Here is a 22,602-nt window from a genome sequence, read left to right on the forward strand (position 1 = left end):
AAAATGCTTCTTGGAGAAAGTGTAATTACTCTGGCAAATCCAACACTTTTGAACACAAACATTTGCATTTGTTCTTGGAAACCTTGAGTATAATCCAGACAAATTTTATGTCCAGTTGGTTTCAGTGGCTAAGCTCATGATTAATTCTATCCCATTGAAATAAAATGACTTTAAATTGTTTAATTGTGGCTGGATAGTGCCCATAATTTGAAATGTGTTTGACTTCAGATCTCTTCCGATTATTTTTCTCTTAAAAGATAGAGATATATAACCTAATTTTCAGTAACTTCATTTTCTTAAAAGTTTCTCCAATGTTTAAAAAATTGTACCAGCGTGACAGCCCTCTGATTTCAGAGTTCCAGCATTTATATTCATGCAGTACTCTAGATGCATGTAGGATTAAAATTATTATTTGTAGCATTATGTTTCTGATTTAAATAATTTTAAAAGTTCCCTTGCTTTTCAGCGAGCCTGTAGTTTGAATGCCAAAAAAGAGGGGGGTCATAGGGACAAATATTTGTAAAATAATTCTAAACCTAATGGTTTGTACAACGGAATCGTTGTAAAATAGCTAACAAATATAACTCCACCAGTGTATCGGTGTGAGATGCAGTTGTCCAGGAGACGATTTTGTATAGTATTTTTCTTGTATATTACTTCCAGTAAATATTTGAAAATATATTAAAGTACACTTGAGCTTCCCCCTTCTTCCCCCCTCCTTTTTTTTGGTCACAATAAAATATTAAAGCATTATTGTTGCAGTCCTAATTAACTGCATTTTTAACTTGTCCCTTGAAGTGTGCAGCAAATTGCACTTCAGGATATAGTTTTTGCTTGAATATTAATTTAGATAGGCGTAAGACTGTAATTAAGCAAACAATATTTGATAAATGTTGAATGACATTTAATTTAATGGAGCATGTACTTATTTGCATTTGCTGGCAGTTCAGGTATAGTTTAAGTGAGAGTTCTCCTATATTTCAAAACAGTGGGCGCACCCAGACCCATGTATTAAATAAACTGTCCAAGTGAAACTGACTAATGATGGCCTATGTGTATTTCCTGAAAATAATAATGGTGAATGTTACTAAAACACTCCTGATGCTACTTTGAAGTTTGCAAACCTTGCAAACAAATAGTCTCATTGTAATGTTGAAATAAGTTTGGATATTTCACATTGAAATGGAAAAAAAGCCTTTCGCTGGAACACTTTAAATTTGCATTTTAAATGCATGAAATGTAATTGATTTTTATCTGTAAGATTTTAAATGGAATTAATAAACACCAGATAAAATAATTGTTGTTAGGTTAGTTAATTTCTTTTTAAAGATAAAAAGATGGCATCTTCAAATTCATCTTGGAATTCCCTCTTCTGACTGATATCCCCCTTGAAAGCATATACTGTATACTCTCTAACCTGGTTGATTAACATTTCCATGGAGATCTCATTGAAAGTAGACATCAGGGAAAGAAGTCCTATTGACAGCAACCGAGTTTACTTCTAAGTAGGACTGTTTAGTGGGGGGGGGGTGTCTGAAATCTTGCGGATGTTTTGTCAAGGAGGGAAAATATAACAATTGCTGTGAATAATAACTGCTGATGAATGAGCACTTTGGTATTCAAATTATGATTTAAGAATGTACTCATTTGTGAAATACATCCTGATTGTATTAACCTCTATTGCTCATCACCAGATCTGATTGGGTGGGGGGGGGGGGACGATTTGGAAAATATTGTGAAGGCATTTAAGTGGCTAGCTCTGTGTGTATATGTGTATACACATACAGACACGTCTTGTGTTTCCTTTTAATGGAAAACGAAAGCAGCGGTAGAGTGAAGAGTGTCTTTCTGTCTGTCTTTTTTTAATGCAAAGTTCTGCAATTTGTGCAAAGGAAGTGATGCTATATAGTTAAATACTCTGACCCTGGGCTTTGCTGACTGGCATCTGGACCCGAGTCCAGCAGAACCCACTTTCCGTGTAAAGAAGCTTAGGATCGGAGGGTTGGGAAGGAAATTCTTCCCGGGGCTGCAAGTGAACAATTAACTGCTCTGACAATGGGAGGCTTCCTTTTCCCAAAGAGCCCTTGTGCTTGATCAGCATGAAGCTTTAAGTCCAGAAGGAGCACTCACTAACTGTTGATCTAGCTCTCTTGGCTATTGTCGAAGGCTGTCACGAGAGCGGTCCTAGCACCCCGATCTTCACCACTCTAAGAAAAAGAGACAAGTATCCCCTTGGAACGAACAACCCAATCCTAAGTACATCTATTCAAAAGTCAGCCCATTAATTCCAGTGCCACTTCCAACAAGTGTGTGCCGACTTAGTTCTAAATGAAGGTATCTGAAGAAGTGTGCATGCACACGAAAGCTCATACCAAGAACAAACTTAGTTGGTCTCTAAGGTGCTACTGGAAGGATTTTTTTTTTGTTTTGTTTTGACTATGGCAGACCAACACGGCTACCTACCTGTAACTAAATGAATGTGTTTAGGATTAGGGCTAGTTTCCTGAGCAATAAAGAGAGCAATAGGAAAACGAGGTGAGAAGCACCACGAGGTTACATTTGGAGGAACCGTGGTGCTTGTTGCGTGAGTCCATGGACGTTGCCAGGATTTTTGTGTGTGTGTGTGTGTGGGGGGGCAGAACCTTAGTTACTTACGGGTAAGTATTTTTTATTTATTTGGGGGGGCAGCTGCCCCTCCCTGGCTCCCCGCGGCTACGCCCATGCGTGAGTTCTGTTTTGTTTCCCTCCGCCACTGCCACCCGGAAATCCTGAGCGCCTTATTTTTTGGCAAGGGATCTTGCTGGGTGTTGCCTCCCTTCCAAACTGGATAGGCGAAAACAGAAAGTTTGGGTTTGAGGCTGCAATAAATAATAGGCAATTGCAAGACTATCTGGGTCCGCGTGGGGCCGAGAGCTGCAAAACTATTGCGCACCCTCCGCTGCCAATCCTTGGGGAAGAGGATTGCTATTCTTAATCTTGTTCTCGTTCAGGTTTTCACTCCAAAATTTGGAAGCAATGCAGAGCAAAGGTTTTGATTTTTTTCTTCTTCTTCCTCCCATCTCTCCAAAACCTTTCCCTTCTATCTAACAGAGGAGCTTTGTATCGGTTTAACGCGCCTTCCCTGTTGTCATGCTTGTCTCTCCATCGGGTCACAGTTTTCCTTCTAAAAGGATAAAGTTACCAAAACCACAAACGGTAGCGCGGCAAGGTTTGCAGTTGGAGCAGGTGGCAGCCACCTTCTCCTTTGCTTCTTAAGATGCGGCAGTGTTTTCAGTCGGGGCTGTTCAGGATCTCTGTGGTCATTTCTAGCTCCCGAGTAAGCAAGCAGTAAGAGGCTGGACTTAACTGTCAGGGGTCCTTTACCTTTACCTTTTAAGAGGCACTGGAGTAATCTCTCTCTCTCTCTCTCTCTCTCTCTCCCCCCCCCCTTTGCCAGGCAGCCGAAGGCGAGGGCGTCGATACGGGTTTATTGACTTGCCTTTGCTGCACAGTCGAAACTAGGAACGTTAGGTTTGCTCCAAAGTAGGAAGCATCCAGGTTCCTGTGGTGGTATCTCTTTCTCAGCCTCACACCCAGCCACCCCAACCCGCCCCTCTCCTAACGCAGAGGCCAGCTTGACCCCGAGGTCAATCGGGTCTCCATCAACCCGTCCCCCAACTGCCTTCAAATGATTACGGCACTTCTCGTTTGCTCTTTGACCCACCGAAAGGTTCCCTGCTCTCCAAAGTTGTGTAGCATGCCTTGCTGCTGCTGAGTCGGTGCGCGCGCGGAAGAGAGGGCAGCTACTTCCACTTTTTTATTTCAATAACTTAGGATCTCTCCTGTCAGGGCTCCGCTTGGGATATTTTTTGTGAAAGACTGAGGAACAGAACCGGGTTTCCTTGGGGTGAGCGGACCATGCAGAGGGGAAAACGCTCAGTGGGCACCAGCGGGCTGTCAGTTACAGCCTGTGAGGTTTTCCGTGGAGATACCGCCTTTGCAAAGCGATTTGTAACTTCAACCCTCCTAACCACTAGACCCCACCAGGCCAGGCCCAGTTAGGGAAGCCGGCTATTTTGCCCCACGGACTTCAGTGGGGCTGAACTGCACTCTTTAGGTTAGCCTTCTAACCTAACCTATCCTGAACACCAGACCTGCGATACGGCGCAAGACAGCATGTTAGGATTTCAGACTTGGAAGCAGGTCTCTCTGGCCTTCATTCCAAGTAAATGAGGATAGAATGAGGGTGTGAATCAGTTGAAAGCCGAGCACAACTCCTGAAATGTGGAAGGGCGAATAACATTATTCCTGTGTGAATAGACGTGCCCGCTTTCCCGGTCCCTTTGACTCGGAATACAAAAAGAGGGAGGTAAGCCTAGTTAAATGTGGATCTCCCCCCTTCCTCCCCATCTCTGCCCCACTCCTGGCAGTAAAGGATCGACCACCTCTTTCATTTCATGCTCTCCAATCGCTCCCAAAGTTGAGTCATCCTCCAGCCGCTTGGCTAGAGGGTAGAACAATAGCTGAGGGAGGGACTCGGTAGCGGGTTAGTGGGGACGCTACTGATTGCCCACTGGCTTGTTCCAATTGCTTTTCTTGGAAAGGGAAAGGAGACACGCCGCGAGCTTTCGAGATTCCCAGGTTGCGTAAAAGGCCCAATACCTCCGGGGACAAAACCTCTCTTAGAGGCAGCCAGCGCCCTGGGTTTCCAAAACAACACTGTAGCCAGGCTCAGTCGCTTCCCTTCCCCTTTCCAAAGGAAAAGTCTCGCTGGTCCTTCTGCCCCCCCCCCCCCCGCCTTGCGGATTAGATACTTTGAAATTCTCAACCGCGTTTTAGAGCTGGTGTGGCGTTGTGTAATAGCAGGAAAGGTCGTACAAGGACCAGGATACAAATCTCTGCTCCGTCGTTCATCGTGGGCGTCTCTCTCTTTCTCTTAGTCTCACCTACCTACAGCGCAGGGGTGTTGTTGCGGGAATAAGACTGGGGCGGGAAAAGGAAGAGATCCTTGGGGGAAATGGTGGATACAGATGTAATAATCTTACGCCAGGCAGCAGGTTTAGTTGGTCCTTCTGGTGTTGGGAGAAGGATAAGTTTCGGGACTGAGACTACCATTCTAAACTGGAAGCTGCCTTGAGGACACGCATCAGGCTTGCGCCGTGTGAATTCGCCTGCCGATCTTGGCTCTGTCTTTGCGTCATCCTAATAGAAAGGAGCTCTGCCCTTGACTTCTGGATGGGTTGCTCCCCTACGTAGTTTGCTTGATTTCTTGGGGATTTGCTTCCCGGTTGCTTGTGCTTGCCCTTGCGCTCTCCTCTTCCTATCCCGGGTTTATGTCCTCCGATGCGCAAGTTCCAGGAGTGCCCGGGGGCATTTCCAGGGGAGATCCTCTCGTGCCGGCTGAGTTAAATGGGATTTACTCCGCAGTCAAGTTGCACTGTGAGGATTGCCTCCTTCCTTTTAAAAGGAAGCGGGTCATACACTAGACAGATCTAGTCCACAAAAGCTTATGCCACAATCGAGCGTTTCCGGTGCAATCCTGTATATATGTATATGCATGGGGTCCTATGAAATTTACCGCCAGGCAAACGTGCATAGGATTGCGCTGTTAGCCAGCAGCCCTAACCATGTCTACTCAGAAGTAAGTCGTATTGATCCGACGGGGCTTACTCTCTGGTAAACGGAGTTAGGGTTGCAGCCTTGTTTTTTCAAAGAGCCTTAAATCTGTCCTTTGGTTCAACGCTGCTCAGTTGCTCCCCAGCTTCGTTTACATTTGTGATAGATACAGGGAAGGTCGCGTCCACGTTTTCAGTTTGGAGGTGACATGGGAACCCCAAGTAGCACCAATGATTATGTATCGATTCGCGGCCCTCCATGAATTTGTCCAAGCCTCTTCTAAAGCCATCTGGGTTGGTGGAAAGAAATAGTGCTGCTTCTCTTGGGGCCGCGAATTACTTTTAGAACTTGACTGCTTTGGTTTCAAACGGGTCTGAGACCCTCAGCACACTTAACCAGAAGTTAAGTCCGCATTAAACTCAGCGAGGCTTGAGACCGCTCTGAGCACAAACGTTTGGGAAGCAAAATACGTTCCGAATTAGAAACCAAACAGTTTCGACCTTGTTTGTTACTTTATTTGTTTTAAAATCTACACATCGCTTAATTATCCAAACATCTAAGAGGTTTACAGTGCTGATCCGGATGGAGGGTCTCGCGCAGGGGTCTTCCTGGCAGCCCCCTAAAGGTGTAATGCCTCCTGTTCGGTGAACTTTGACTCCAGTTATATTTCTTCCTCTCAAAGGACTGACATGAGGTCGCCTAGCTCTCACTGCCCTGGCGCGGCTGATAGCTCGGGAGGCCCTGATCCAGTGAGCATGGGCGTAGCCAGGGGGGAACGGGGGGTGGGCGTGGGGAGCTGCCTCCCTAAATCAAGTAAATAAATAAAACATACTTAACTAAAAGTAGAAATTGTAGAAAGATTTTGACAGATTTCCCCCCCCCCCCCTGAGCATTTAGGGTCAAGAGAAAGTAATTTAAAACAACTGCTGTTGAGACATTTCACCCCGAATCTGCTAGACAGCCAAACAGTGGATGATGACAGGTGGGTGTCCTCACCCCCCCCCCCAATAAATCTTGGCTACACTCAAGACAGTGGGATGCTTATAGCAGCACCCTTTTCGGATGTCGATGCCCAGAGTCAACTCCACTGACTCGGGGCTCCTTTTGAGGGCATGCATCTGTATAGGACGGCTGTCCCTTTGAGAGAGGCCAAGGAAGCGTTTATTTTTGGCTGAATCCTTAAGAGGCTATTATAGCTGGACAACTGCACTAACGTGGGCTACCGATCCACTCAAGAGAATTCTTGCGAACGCAGCTAAATACTTTCTTTTGCTGGGCGCGAGAGTCATCATGATGAGAACGGAGAACCCCAGGCCGAATCTATAATGGTGTCCCTTGTTGTTGTGGGAGCTGCAAAAGCCTCTTGCCTGTGACATTGCGCAAAGGAGAAAGGCAGGCAGGCAATCGCCTCCAGCTCCGCTGAACGGGCCGATGCATTGCAAGGAACGAACGAGACCGAGGGGGCTGTTGTGCTGGCCGATCTGCAGCAGTGCTAGCATCTTTCCCCTCGTCTTTCCGAACTGCCAAATTGCGTTCACGGCCAGACAGAGCAACAGATGGCCCCAAATTCAACGCACAGCCTCTCTTTCCTTGGCGCAGGGAAACAGCGCCACCTCGCGAAGGAAGTGAAGCAACTGTAGGCGACGACAGTAGCAGCCTGTTAAAAGATCAACAAATTTATTTTGGCAAAAGCTTTCGAGGGCTGGAGTCCGGTTCATCAGATGCGTGAAGTGTTATACTAGATTGCCAGGTGTATTGTGGGGCGGCGGCGGGGGGGGGGTAAGCAGGGAGATTCTGAATGGAGGAAATGCAATGCAAAATGTACATACTATAATAATAATTGCATTAAAGCTTAAATGAACTTTCCCCTAAAATGATGAGATTTCTGTTTAGCCTTCTGAATTAATTAATTGCATTAATTTGTCCATTGTTAAAAAAAATCTCCTCCCCCCCAAAAGCCCAGTCCCCTCTTGTAGGTGTATAGACAAATTTCCATTTTTGTTCTATTGCTAACCAGGCAGTAGTTAATAAATTAATTAATTCATAATTTGTTATGTTTTATACCTTCATCATTAATATAACCCTAAAGCATTGCTGGACCATAGTATCCTCCAATCTTCTTTTGCAGTTTATAGCTAGCGCTCCACCCCACCCCACTCCACAGTTTGAACTTGCAAATTGTTTTATTGTTCCTGAACTGCAACCTGACATATATCTGTGAAACCAGCCCTCAATCCAGTGAGTTAGCTTCTTGAAATAAGCATTCAAATGAGATAGTGGTCTTGTAATTTGGGGGCATAACAAATCATTCTTTCTGCATGGAACTTTTATGTTTGCAAATATTCTAGCCATGGCTGAGGGGGTCTTTGGTGATGATGGTTGTAGCCTGTCATAAGGCATCAAATTCTGATTAGGTTATAGGTTTATAAAGCATTTAAGATCCATTAGAATCCAGGGTGAAAATTGGTTGAAAGAAAAATTGTGCTGAAATTTGTGCAGTACAAACTAGGCTAATGGTGATTGGTGTACCTAGAAAGAGATGCTATACTTTGGCATGCCGTACCTTAAGCATAGTAGCTACCATCAGGTGTTTATTAGGAGCAACAGGTATGCTTTGCAGCCCATAAAATAGCTTCAATATAATAAGTGGTGTGTGTTGCTCAGTTTGAATCCATTTTATCATTTGCACCCACCAGAAACAACATTGTAAAGAAGATTTGGCATTGCTGTTCCCCTAATAATTTTGTTTTTCTATATAATGTTTGAGCTTGTACCCAATGCCTTTTCCTGCTCTAGATAAAATTTAGAACAGTGGAACTCAAACTCCCCCCCCACCCTGCCACCCACCACTTGAGGGTATTGGTGGATCACTTCATGTTTTTTCTGATTGTTTCTTTAGCAACTGTAATGTTACTAAAGTACTTTTCAAACACTATGTGGAATTCAATTTTTACAATACAACATGATAAGAAATAAAAGAAGCAATTAAAACACCACTGAAAATCAAGATGAATATTGTAATGTGATGGAGGGGTTGCAGACCACCTGAGTGAAACATATCATGGTTAAGGAACCCCTACTTTGGAAAATCATCCAGCCGTTTCTCCAATGGTTTTTCTGGAATATATATGGGGACTGTTTTAAATAAATATAGGAAACAATGATACAACCCTCATATTAAGTCATGCTATCCACCCAAACTGGGAATCGTGCCAAATCATTCAGTGCATTTTTCAAGAGTGTTGCAAAGGTGGTTTGATACAACTGTGACAACTGAGTAATTATATTTACTCCAAAATTATTTCACTGAGGTGGTGACGCATTTAAAGGGAAATACATACCCCACAATTCCTTGAGAGAGATAACATCATGAGAACATCTGATTTCTCAGTTTATTTTTAAATACTGAGATGGAGCCAAAGGAACCAAACTCTGGAAGAATTGTCAAAAGAAAGGAGGTCATCTGTGTATAATCGTATTTTATGCCACTCTTGCCTAGTTAGTGGGAAGCAGGCTGCCATAGCACCATTTATTGCCGCACAATATTGTGCTGTAGAATGCAAGACATTTACTATTCTACATAAATTAGATTCAAAGTTAATACTTTTAAACAGTTGTTTCAAAAAGGGCCATTCCAAACTGTGAAACTGGAGAAACAGCAGGACTCTTGTACCGGTAATTTATGGAAAACTCAGGAAGAGCCTTTCTGAAAAAAACTGAAATGTCACCTCATCAGAATCAATTTTAATTTAGGTTCCAGGAAAATAGTAAATTTTATCTGCTAGGATAGATGTAAAAACAAATATTTCCTCTTGGTTATTCAAGGATATGGGTCAGAATAGTTGTGGTAGAAAGAATTCCTTGCATTGCTTTTGAATAGCAGCATTAAAATTATTTCACAAGAAAATCTGGTGTTTTCCTGATTTAAGGCACACCACTGAAGGCATCCAGCACAGGAGGAACTAGAAACTTGCCACTAAAATGTTTACAGAACTCAGCAGGAAGGCAGTCTGTTCCAGGAGCGTTTCCATTTTTCACTTTTTAGATCTCTGGTCTTGCTCTGTTGTTCTGGCACCTGTTTACACACTGCCTCTATTTTGGGCATTCCACATCTCTGCAGCACAGCAGAGGCATCTACCTCTTTTGGGAAATTTGATTGATAGAAAGTCTTGTATATTTTGCAAAAGCAGTTGCTATGTCATTTGTATTCTTAATTGTGGGCCCATGATGATGCTGTTGCTTGGGTTTCTTTGGGTTTTTTTTTTAATACATATGTACAGGTATCTTTTTCTGCATTCAGAATAGGATTGTTTTGTGTAAAATATAGTTTCCCCCCATTTTCTTGGTTTCCAGGGTTTCTACTGATTTTCTAGTAATTTGGAGTTGGTAGCATTTTCTACACCTGTTCCAGTTTAGAAATTGCAATGCAAAGACTTGCCATTGTGCCTCTCTTTCTTTTCACATCTGAGGCAAGGACAATCAAGTGAGCTCTGGTAACAGTTTTGAAGGGATCACATATAATTGTTGCTGATGGATGTGACATGTTCTATTTAAAAGAGTATCCTGTCTTCCACCAGTGTTTTCCTCAACTCTTTGCGAAACATCAGGAGGGTGGAATAGCCTCCATCTGTTGGTTTGCCTCAGTGTTTGCTCAGTTGCAGGCTTGCACCTCACCAGAGCATCAACAGATCATGTGCAGATGCCAGCATCCACCTTGTGGACTATGCCTCAAGCTCTGTGTGGTTAGGATAAAATCACACCAAGAGTGAGATTTATCTATGCTCAGATAATATGCATGGTCTTAAATCGTGAGTTTAAGCTCCGCCATACCTCTGGTCTTAGATTATAAATAATTTGTTTAGTGTATGAATATGGATGTTCCATCTGAGTGGCTTTCAGTGAAATTCTACACATGTCTAGTCAGAAGTAAGTCCTGTTAAGTTTCATGGGGCTTAATCCCATGTAATAGGATCGCAGTATAACCCTTTATCATTGACCTGACCTTCCCAATTGTGTAAAGACTTGTTTTGAAGCTTTAGCCTACTTTTAACTAGGGGTGTAAAGAGATCACCACCAGCTGGTAATATAATTATGATTTAATTATGGGTGGGCACCACCAGGTCATGATATAATTTCCCTTTAACTGAGATGTACCTCCTGTTGTCATCATTAGCCTGCACTGCACATGCAAGTATTGTATTATTACCAAATACTATAGCCATACCTCTGCTTTTAGAGATATTCTGGTGAAGCATAATGAGTTGCAAAGCAAGAGGCTTTAAAGAACATCCCACCATCCCACATAACAATTCTAGTTGCTGCTCCAATACATGTGTAGTTCTCTATACTTTTATCAGTTGTTAAAGCTTTTGGCATTAAAAAAAAAAAGTAGCCTCATTTTTTTAACATTTGCAGAACAATCCTATGCATACCTATTCAAAAGTAAATCCCAGTGAGTTCAATGAAGCTTATTCCGGGGTAAGTGATTATAGGATTGCAGCTTAATTGAAGCGCAATGATGCTAAATGCCAGGAGTGATCATGCATCCCTCTTAAGATCCCTAATCACTTAAACAAGAACAAAACATCCCTGGTGCAGAAGTTTTCTCAAATGAATATGTTTTCATTTGCTTAGACTAAAAACACACACTGCATTGTTTTATGTGGTTGAATAGTTTCTGGCTGGTTTTAGTTTTCATTGCTTGCTTTTAATAAATAAAGTTTTTATTTCTTATGGCCCCAGAATCCATATGTGGGTGAAGGTGTCCCTCTAAATTCCCTAAGTTGGATCATGAACCATTTGTCATACTTTAGGAGTGGGAACATGAATTCCACATCTTTCGCCCAGCCTGAGAAATAATACACAGGTCTTTGATGCTCTGCCATATTTGGCTACCAAAACCTATGAGAGGAGGTTGGCTACAAAATGTTAACTGCTCACAGGGTCCTTTAGGTCTGAACCCAAAGGCGGCATGTTCTCCTTTTGCCCTGATTCACCGGTTCTTTTTCGTTTGTACTTGGTTCCATCTAGAGATGTACAATATTTTCTTTCTGTGTCACAGCCATCTGATGCGTCTCATGTAGGCTGCTTGACTTACACACCCCTTGAGAATTCTAAGTGCTCCTTTCTCATATCTCTTGGGGACAGGAGGAACAAGTCACTGTAAAATGGGTATCCACGGTTATATTCCTGCTTCTTGCAAGGCAGTTGTTCAGGTCTTGTCATACCTGAAATGTTTCCAAGTACAGGTATTAGAGAACGGCTGCATACACCTTATACACAGCCCCCCCCCCAAATCCTGAGAATCATAGTTTACTCTTCATAGAGCTATAATTCACAGCACCTTAAACTATAATTCCCAGAATTCTTTGGAGGCAGAAAACATGTTTCAGTATGTGGCATGTAAGATGCCTAAATGTGATTGCAGCTTTAATTCTGTTTTGTTTTAGCATGAGCTCCTTGTTCTTAATAATTCATACATTTTACAGTTCTACCGGTGGGGTGCCAGGTGTTGCTCTCAAGTGAAACTTGACTCTATGAACTTCTCTCCAGGTGCCACCCTGAGGATGCCTCCAGATCAAATGTAGAACCAGCCATTCTGCAATCAAAGCCTCTACTGACTTAACTTGCTCTGTGTCTTCTTTTAACCTGCAAAAATATAGGTTGCAGAATCCAGATGCTGTTTTCAGCATCATCCACTTTGTCTTTCAGATATTGGTTTGCTCAGCGGAGCTTTTGGAAGTACTTTTCTGTAAGTACTGTATTCCAAAGTCCGAATTATTTAGTGTGCAAGCTTCGGAGTTCATCAGAACTCTCCCACCGGCTGGGCATAAAGCAAAGGAAATGAAAGCTGATTGAGAAAAAGATGTTGCTGTTCATAAATGATATGGAGGGGGTTATATACAGTCTAAGGCTGCAAGCCTTACATGCACTTACCTGCTGGGAGAAAGTCCCATTGGACTCAAGAGCATTTACTTCTGAGTAGACATCATAATCATGAAGCTCACTGGGTGAACTTGGGCCAGACACTGCCTTTCACCCTAACCTACCTCAAAGGGTTGTCGTGAGGATAAAATGGGGGAGAGGAAGAACTATGCACAGGTTGCCAACTTAGAGAAAAGGTGGGATGTAAACAACATCATTATTATATGAATATTACAATTAATAAAAAGCATGTATAATTTTAAAGCAGTGTGCAGGTTTTTTATTTGTTGGAAACAAATTGTTACTGCACAATAGAAAAAAGAAAGAAAAAAGGAATGGACTGGAAGGAGGAGGGCAAGGACTGAAACAGCAGCATCTGGGGTTGATGGATGAGGCTGGGTGGATCTGTTGTTTGCATTTCACTCTCTCACACACCCCCATTCAGTGGTCCTTGGTCCCCTGGCCGTGGCAGAGGTCCTGTTCAGCACTGTGATGAAGCAAAGTGTCCATTTCTGGGGTGCCCTCTGAATGACACTGCACTGATCCTTCACTGCAACTATTGTGTCCTGTGCAAAATCATCTCAGGTTTGTAGCAAGTGAAGCTGGGACACAGAAGAAATGGACGTTCCCCTTTTGAAATGATAAAAGCCGACACTTCCTGTCACCACCCAGCAGGGAGGAAAAAGCACTCTGTAGCTGCTCAGGGGACACTTCATTCTTGCTTCACAACTTTCAGGGATGAGTTTAATCAAGAAGATTAAAGGTGTTGTAGATGAGGCATCATGACCTCCTTGCTCTGATGGTCTGAAAGCAAAGGACTGGATAAAGGTGGCAAACAGTTGTCCACTAGTATGCAGTTACCTGTAGGCAGAGTAGCGGGTCTAGATTAAAGGGGGATAGATTTTACTGTGCAGTCTGAACCTTAGCTACTCAGAAGTATGCCCTATTGAACCCAATGCAGCTTACTCCCAGGTAAGTGGAGTTAGGATTGCAGCCTTGGGTATTAAAAAAGGCACATCTCACTGGCTTCAATAAGTTCTCATTCAGTTTCTGTCCCACACTACCACCATCCAGGAGTGACATCTCCCAAAAAGAAATATAGCCTTACAAACTGCACTGTTATGCAAACTTAACTGGAAGCAGTAGACCTACTTCAGAGAAAAGATGCTAAGGATCAGAGTTAGGGCGACCAGATGATGCAATAGCAAAGAAAAACAAAAAGGACAGGCCTGCTGGATCTAGTTGTGTAGAAGAGGCACTTTTTGCTGTTGTAGATAATTAAGAGGGATTTTCTGCAGTTGTAGATAAAGGGTTTTATACCACCCTTCAACCGAAGATCCTAGGGCAGGTCAGAACAGAAGAATGCAAAATGAGAATACAAAATACAGAATAATTAAACAAAACAAATTCAAAATCAAAATCAAATCAATAACCCCATCCCACAAACACATTTAAAAGGCCACAGAACACCTGGTTGAAGATAAATATTTTCATCTGGTGTCTAAAGATATGTAATGAAGGCACCAGGTGAACCTTCCTGGGGAGAGCATTCCACAAATGGGGAGCCATCGCAGAAAAGGCCCATTCTCGTGTTGCCATCCTCTGGACCTCTCATGGAGGAAGTACACAAAGAAGGACCCTCAGATGATGATCACAGAGTACAGGTAGGTTCATTGGGAATTGCAGCACAGGATCTTTATAGGCTCCCTCACCATAGGAACAGAGGAAGCTGCCTTATACTGAGTCAGATGATCGGTTCACCTAGATTGTTAACAACAAACCATGTAGCTGCTTTCCAGGGTTTCAGACAAGGTTGTCTTCCAACCTTTCGTGGTGATGCCAGGAATTGAACCTGGGGCCTCCTTCATGCAAGGCAGATGCTCTGCAACTGAGCTATGGTTCTTCCCCACCTAGAGATCTACCATGCATCCTAGTCTCAATTCTGCCAGCCTCTGCTAAGAGTGAAAACATGAAAGACCGTATTCCCTCATACAAACTTTCCTGGGCTCTGAGAGGTTAAGAGGGGGCCCTTCTCTTGGTCCTGCCCCCCTCCCAGGCACACTTGGTAGGAACGCTAGAGTGGACCTTCTTGGCTGCTTCTCTCAGACTTTGGGACTCCCTGTCGAGAGACTAGCTCCCACCTTGTCCTTCTGCTGCAGGTGAATATTTTCTTGCTCCAACAGGCTTTTGGGAACTGACTGCTTTTAGGGAAAGGGCTGGTGTTGTAACATGTTTATTGTAAAGATCTGTATTTGATCCTTTATATGTATATATTTTAATTCGACTAAGGTTTCATTGTTCCAGTTACAGGTAGGTAGCCGTGTTGGTCTGCCATAGTCAAAACAAAATAAAAAATAATTCCCCCCCCTTCCAGTAGCACCTTAGAGACCAACTAAGATTGTTGTTGGTATGAGCTTTCGTGTGCATGCGGTATCTGAAGAAGTGTGCATGCACACGAAAGCTCATACCAAGAACAAACTTAGTTGGTCTCTAAGGTGCTACTGGAAGGAAATTTATTTTTTATTTTTTATTTTGTTTTGACTAAGGTTTCATTGTTTTTGAATGATTGTTTTTATATGTTTTTAGCTGTTTCTGTTTTAGCTGTAAGCCACCTAGAATCCCATTAGGGAAAAAGGCAGTATATAAAAATATAACAGCAACAATAACACATGTGAATTACTTTGAACACTTGAAAGTGCAGCACTAATATAATACACCCCACCTTCTCTCTAGGGAGCTCGAGGGCTTTCAGAGGCACTGAACAGATACAAACCTCTTAATTTCAGCAAGGCTGCTACATTTTACAACTTCATATTATGCATTAGCAGTTGGTTGCATTTGTTTTGGTGGGAAAACTGAGTTTTCAAAAGCTGCATGAAAAGAGGGCAGATCTCCACTGCCTACCTTGGTCATTGCAAGATGCAGGACAACAGATAGTTGTATGAAATGGGCTACAAACATTACCATGCCATGGAACATATTCCGAGGCAGGCTTCTGGAGCCCCCACCATTGGATGTTAGGTTTTAAAATTAGACTTGATCAGCAAGCATCTGTTAGGAATGGCAAAGCTATGATTATCTTACATCTGGGCTACAGGGTGGACTCGGCAACACACCAGCCTCTTTTCTCTTCTGATTCCTGTCGCCCAATCTCTGCACAGACTTGGGCTTGAATACTCTGTGGATTAATGTCAACAACCTGTCTGCCTTAATTTTCCATCCGTAACATGAGGAGGATGCCTAGCTACCTGTTCCCCTTGAGCTGATTGTTTGGTGTTTGAATGGTGCTAAGGAAATGTGTTTAAATCCACCTGAATGCACCACAGATTTCTGCCAGCTGAAGATCTGGTTGCCTTTTAAGTGCACTCATTAAGTCCCATGCATTGCAAAGCCTTTCTACCCAAGTTGGTTAACATGAAAAATGCGGGTTTTGCTATGTTAAAGCTGATGTGCCTATTCATTCCGTGATACTACTTAGGTTTTTTGTTTTTAGAAAGAAGAAATAATTTAAACCAGTTTGCTTAAATGTAATGGTAACTCTTGCCTTTTTGCCTATATGTGATACTGAAGAATTAAACAGTACAGAAAAAAGTAGTCTGGAAAATATTGCAGTCCATGTACTGTACATGTCACTGAAGATGCAGAGAGAGAAAATGCCACTGAAGATATAATCACACACTCTATTTATAATTTAATGTCATATCACAGCTTTGATTTCCCTTTTCTTTTTCGGGTATCTTGGATTATACAGTACAATTCAGAAAAAAGCTTTTTCTAATGAGCCCTGTGGTTTGTTTGGTTTTTAAAAATAAAACAACAACTATAAATACACCCTAAATTGTTAATTTAGCCTTTTCCAATCCAGTGCCCTCCACTGGGGTTACAACTCCCATAATTCAGTGCAGTATAGTGGTTTAGAGTGTCAGACTAGAACCTGGGAGACCAGGGTTCAAATCCCCACTTGGCCATGAAGCTCACTGGGTGACCTTGAGCCCATCACTGCATCTCAACCAAACCTACCTTACAGAGAGGTTGTAGGAATTAAAATATCCAATAAGAAACACATATGCCACATTGAGCTGCTTGGAGAAAAAGGTGGGCTGTAAATTCAATAAATAAATCAGTAGCCAATGGGAGGATGCGGGTGGCGCTGTGGTCTTTACCACTGAGCCTCTTAGGCTTGCCGATCAGAAGGTCGGTGGTTCAAATCCCTGCAACGGAGTGAGTTCCCATTGCTCTGTCCCAGCTCCTGCCAACCTAGCAATTCGAAAGCACACCAGTGCAAGTAGATAAATAGGTACTGCTGCAGCAGGAAGGTAAAGGGCATTTCCCTGCATTCTGGCTTCTGTCACGGTGTCCTGTTGTGCTTGAAATGGTTTAGTCATGCTGGCCACATGACCTGGAAAGCTGTCTGTGGACAAACGCCGGCTCCCTCGGCCTGAAACCAGATGAGTGCCGCAACCCCATAGTCACTGAAATAAATATACATATATACTTGAGTATAAGCCTAGTTTTTCAGCACATTTTTTGTGCTGAAAAAGCTGCCCTCGGCTTATACTCGAGTGAGGCAGGCGGTGGGGGTGGTGAGAAAGAAGCCCTTTCTCTCCACTTGTGCCGCTGTCGCCCACTCACCCCAGTCAACCATTCCTTAAGAAGCGTACAAGAATGGCAGTTCTTTACTCTCCCCAGGCAGCTTGTTCCATTCCTGAACTGCTCACATAAATGCAAACTTTAGACCCCAGAAGACAGAAAGCCTATCAGTTAAGGAAGTATTAAAGCCCCACAGGTGCTCACTTCCCCTGGCTCCTGCTTAAACAGGACAGGATCCCAGCCTTCTCTGTATAACACAAGGGAACATTGCGCTGTGGGTTAAGCCACAGAGCCCTAGGGCTTGCCGATCAGAAGAATGGCGGTTCGAATCCCCGCGACGGGGTGAGTTCCACAGCGGCAAAGGAGGAAGAGGAAGGAGCAGCCCGAAGGGCTGCTTTCGGGCTGCTTGTTCCTCCTCCTCCTCCTCCACAGCAGCAAAGGTGAACCGGCTTATACACGAGTCAATAAACTTTCCCAGGTTTTTGTGGGAAAATTAGGTGCCTCGGCTTATATTCGGGTCGGCTTATACTCGAGTATATAGGTAATTAAGAACTCTGGCCAGAAGTTTCAACCAAAAAGATGCGTTTACTCGTAAGTAAATACAAATATAGTATCAATCCTGTTAAGAATTACAGTCTTAAATGAAGAAATAGTTTCACATTGAAAAATCCCTTGAAAGTCTTTTAGAAGATGATGTAAGGGCTTCTACGATGCGTGTCAGATGTATAATGAGACAACTGGAGACCCCATAGTCGCCTTTGACTGGACTTAACTATCCAGGGGTCCTTTACCTTTACCTAGTCTGACAACATCTAAATGGGCCTAGGGTGTTGAAGGCTGCATTAATTTATAATTGCAATATTTGCAAAAATGTTACTTGCTTTCATGTGGCAAATAGCTGGGGAAGCAATTTTGACTGGGAAGATGGAATGGGATGAGGTCAATGTGCTGCCCCCACAAGCAGGCGGCAGTAAAGGAAGGGGTGCCAACTCTTCCCCTTAGGGCTGCCAGCAAATTTGCAGCATTCCAGATAGGAAAAAAAAGTATCAGGAGCACAGGAGAAAGGATGCAGAGCCCAAGGTGTTTTTGAAGTTTCACCCACAGCTGCTTGTATCCCTGAACAGGAGAGGCAATTTTGAACTGAAAGTAGATTCCCCGCTCCATTGTGCAAGCTGCTATATTAGAAACCTCAAGGAGATCCCCAGCTGCACACATCTAGTTGTTTCTCCTGAGCACACACAGCTTCATAAGGACTGCTGCTTTCTGGGTTGATTCAACTGAAATTCAGTAGTTTTAAGCCCCCACTTAAGTCAAGTGGGAGTTAATTCCATGCATAGTTGCTCTCCTGTTAATTTTAGGGGGGGGGATTTAAAGTGATGTTTTTGATGTTTGACTAGAAAATTACACATGGCAACACTGGTAAGTAACTGAGGACATTTTCATCACTTTGACTTTGTGATTTATTCATCTTCATCCACTTTATAGAATTTTTCCTATACTTAAATATGGTTGTAAATGCTTGGGCATATGGATGCAATGCATGAGCAATACATAATTCTCATACTAGGCTACTTCCACAAGTGGCAACTTAAACTGGTTTTTCTGTTTCCTGCTTCTGGTCCGTAGCTTGAATTTAAAATCTCATTGGACACTCAGTTTAAAATTGACTTTCTTCTGCTTTCTTTCACACATCTATGGCATTCACACATCGCACATTGAGGACTAAAAGTCATTTGTAACAACCCTTGCGCGAAAGGAACCTTACATTTTCCCGTGAAACTAAAGTGCTTGCCATTTCATTCAAACACTATTTTTGGATGACAGCCAGCATAAAATAAAATAAAAAAGCTGCTGCACAAAGGACTTACGAAGTGGAGTGATCACAGCAAGAACGGAGCAAAATGTGTTTTTCTAAACATGCATTGATTTCATTGCAACTATGCTCCTTGCCTTGCGCTATTGAACAAATGGAGGAGCAACGGTCATTGTGGAAGGGAGTGTGTACGGAAAAGAAGGGAAAGATAAGTAGGGTTCTTGCTGGAGAATTTTAAAATGAAACCCAGGAGAGGCAGACCAGAAGGAGAATGGAAACCAGAAATGAAAACCTGGGACCCTTGAGGGGATACACCCACCCACTTAAAAATATTGGTCCAGGGAGGCACATACCGGTATGCCTGAAGAATTCTGAATTGACCAATGCACCCAGCTAAGATGTGATTGGCCCTGGCAGGCCCCAGATGCCGCCTACTAGTCTGGGATCAGGCTGTGCCTTCAGACAAAGGCCCTTTTTTCTCCATGCTTCTGGTCAAGCAGGTCCCGTGGGTCTGATTCTATGACTGGGGAATACCTGAAGCACACACACATTTTGGATGTGGACTTTGTTCTAATTTCATTCACAATAACTTGGCTTTGGGAGTTATTGAGTGTGCCATGTCTTCTAAAGATAAATATACATGGGCATGGAAGGTCACAGTCAAAATCTGGGCTTAGGAGGAGGAGCAGGACCGAACAAGGAAGGCCCAAGAAGGTCTTCACTCAGCTATAATCAGGCGTTCACCTGAATACAGGTGATAGCTCAGAGATGGGGGCAGGGGGGCACTTGCAAAGATCTCTGCCCCAATGTTCCCTGATGAATGGACCACTCTTTGGATCTTGCACGTTTGACAGATAATGTTTCATGTTAGAAACTCTACCCGTGATTAGATGTTTGTGTCAATTGTGCAAAGATCTGCTGAGCAGCCCAGAGATATTGTGGGTGGGGCTTGGTGTGTGAAAAGAGACTGGCTCGTTCTTTACTGTGAATCGGAGAATGCATCATTCGTGCAATGAGGGTTTCCCACTGTACAAGCAGAATCTTCCTTGTTACTGAATAGAAATAGACATCATCAGTTGCACAGATATTCATACAACTAGAGCTTATATATAAATTTAATTAATAATAATTGATTAAGGCCAGTGTTGCAACAAAGTTTATGTAACTTACAAATGTTGTCCAGGAACTGGATTAGATGCAGCAGGAATTCATCTAAATGCTGCATTGCTTTGAAGATCAATGGCATTCCCTGGTGCAATTTCAAAGAGAAGTGTTTGCAGACAAAATTCCAGCATTATCACCCACTTGTGCATTATTATTATTATTAATTAATTAATTAATTAATTAAGTTTATATATAACCCTTCATCTGAAGATTACAACATAAAAATACAAAATGAAAACACAAAATACATAACATAATAACAATCCCCCAATGTCGCCAGTAACTCCCCTTCCACAAACACATTTAAAAGGTCATAGATTGTTTCATCATCCAAAGGCCTGCTTGAAGAGAAACATGGCTATCAGACATTGCCAGAGCAGGTCTAGGTTAGAGTGTGAATTAGTTGGGCAATTGAGCCACAGCCTTTAAGCCTCTTTTCCACATTCCTCAGCTATGTCTTCCCTACAGCACCTTGTACATTATAGCTAAAGAAAGGTCAGTCCTTCCTTTCTGGCCTGGTTTCTGGTTGCCGTTTCACCTTGGGCAGGAGGATGCAACAACTGTTCAATGGGTGTAGCAGATATGGCTAGAGTCGGTCTTGTTTTATTTTTCCTCCTCCTGTTTCAACTGGAGTAGACTTGCAGGCTTGGCTTTGTCCCAGTGGTTTTGTGGGTATACAGAGAGTGGTGGCTTGTTTAATGAGCATTCCTTCCTTTCACTCATCTTAAAATTGGGGCACAGTGATGGATTTATATGACTTTTTTTTTAAGGTTATGAAGCCACTACAAACTGGATACCTTGGTTTGGCAACAGCTCACCTGAATTCTTTAATACATCTTGGATACGCACAGAAGTCACAGTTCACCACAGTCTGGAACTTCTAAAGGTTTCGCAGGATGCTCAAGTGCTTGAGACATGCTATTCATTCAGACAACCCATCACCATATGCCTGACTTTACCACCTTACTCAAGGAAAACTATGGGGTAGTTTGGTTGTTACTCTGAGGGTTTATTCATACCGATGCAAAATATGGATTTGAACCTGCCCGTCTCCATTAATGTAGGGATGTCCAGACAATGTCTTCTCCACCTTGATGTTTCTCTAGATTCCCCCCCCCCTTTTAAATGAGGTTATAAAAAATCTGGCCATTTCAAACTTTCAGAGGATTGAGAAACCCTGCATGTAAAGGGTGAAAGGTCTAGAACAACACTTGGATGGCGAGGACGTTGTGTGGATGCCCCATCATTAATGGAGGAACAGGCAGATGCAAATCCTCATGCACTCTTTCTCAGTGGTACATTTTTTGCCACCTCCTCTGTGTTCTCAGAGGAACAGCAATGGCTTTTGGGAAGCTGTCCTTGCATGGGCATGCAGACACTGTACATTGAGAGCACATTGCATCAGTGTCAAATAAGAGTGAGGCAGTAATAAATGTCAAGGCAAGAGAGGATGAATATATTTTTCCAGTCAGAGATTATGATACAATACACAGTGTCTCAAGCACTGAGTAGCAAGACTGGTGATAATCTGAAAGCATGAGGAGGAGGGAGGGAGGGAGAGAGATACTGGCAGAAGGACAGTACTAACCTGACATGATACTCCATCTTTAGATTGTACGGCAACTCTGTGTCAGTGAAAACGAGGGAGCCACCAAGGAATGGTGTCTATCCTGCCTATGACTCTTCCCATTCTGTTTTATACAATGCCCAGGGCCGGTCCACCCATGGGGCAAGGTGAGTCAATCGCCTCAGGCGGCAGGATCCACAGGAGCTGCAGATCCCAATGTAGATGTTTATCCCCCTGACTTGTTCCTGTTGTAGATCTTCCCTCACCCCTTCCTTTCCTGGCAGGGAGGGGGGCACTATTTTGTGATTTGCCTCAGGTGCCAAAATGTCTTTGGCCAGCTCTGACAATGCCACAGCATTGCTGTCCCAGAAAACCTGTGAGACGGCTATGGAGCGCAGACTGTAACCATATCTGAATTATGAGGTCCCATGCTAGTTGCCCCACACTTTGAAACATCAACACAGTAACCAGCCAGTCACACACAAGCAATGTTTTGACAGCTACCACGTGACTAAGGAAATGTTGGAATAAGGCCCCCCCCGCCCCTCCAAAATCCTGCATAAATGTATCAGGGCTGTGATCTGCTCTGAGTGCTTCCCTGACTTTGTAAAACTAACTAAATAAATGAGTTGTTGGTGCTCTTATCTTGATAAACTGCAAAATGTCTCTCCCACACTTCCCCTACCCCTCAAAATGGCTGCCATGGGACATGGCATAACACAAAATGAGAGAGTACACTCATGGCTGCTTGACCATTTTTTTTTGCTGATAAAATCTTAATACAAGAAGGTTGAATGACACCAGTTTTATAATCTTCCGACTCGTGGCATCGGCCACACAACCCTTTCCCTCTTGATGTTTCTAACGTGCTTTTTTGGTTTCTCCAGAAGTCAAAAAAGTCAGAGTCACAATGCTTCTCAACTCAGGTTAGCAAGGAGGGCACACAATG

Source organism: Lacerta agilis, chromosome 12 (genome assembly GCF_009819535.1).
Source record: "Lacerta agilis isolate rLacAgi1 chromosome 12, rLacAgi1.pri, whole genome shotgun sequence".
Taxonomy (NCBI): Eukaryota; Metazoa; Chordata; class Lepidosauria; order Squamata; family Lacertidae; genus Lacerta; species Lacerta agilis.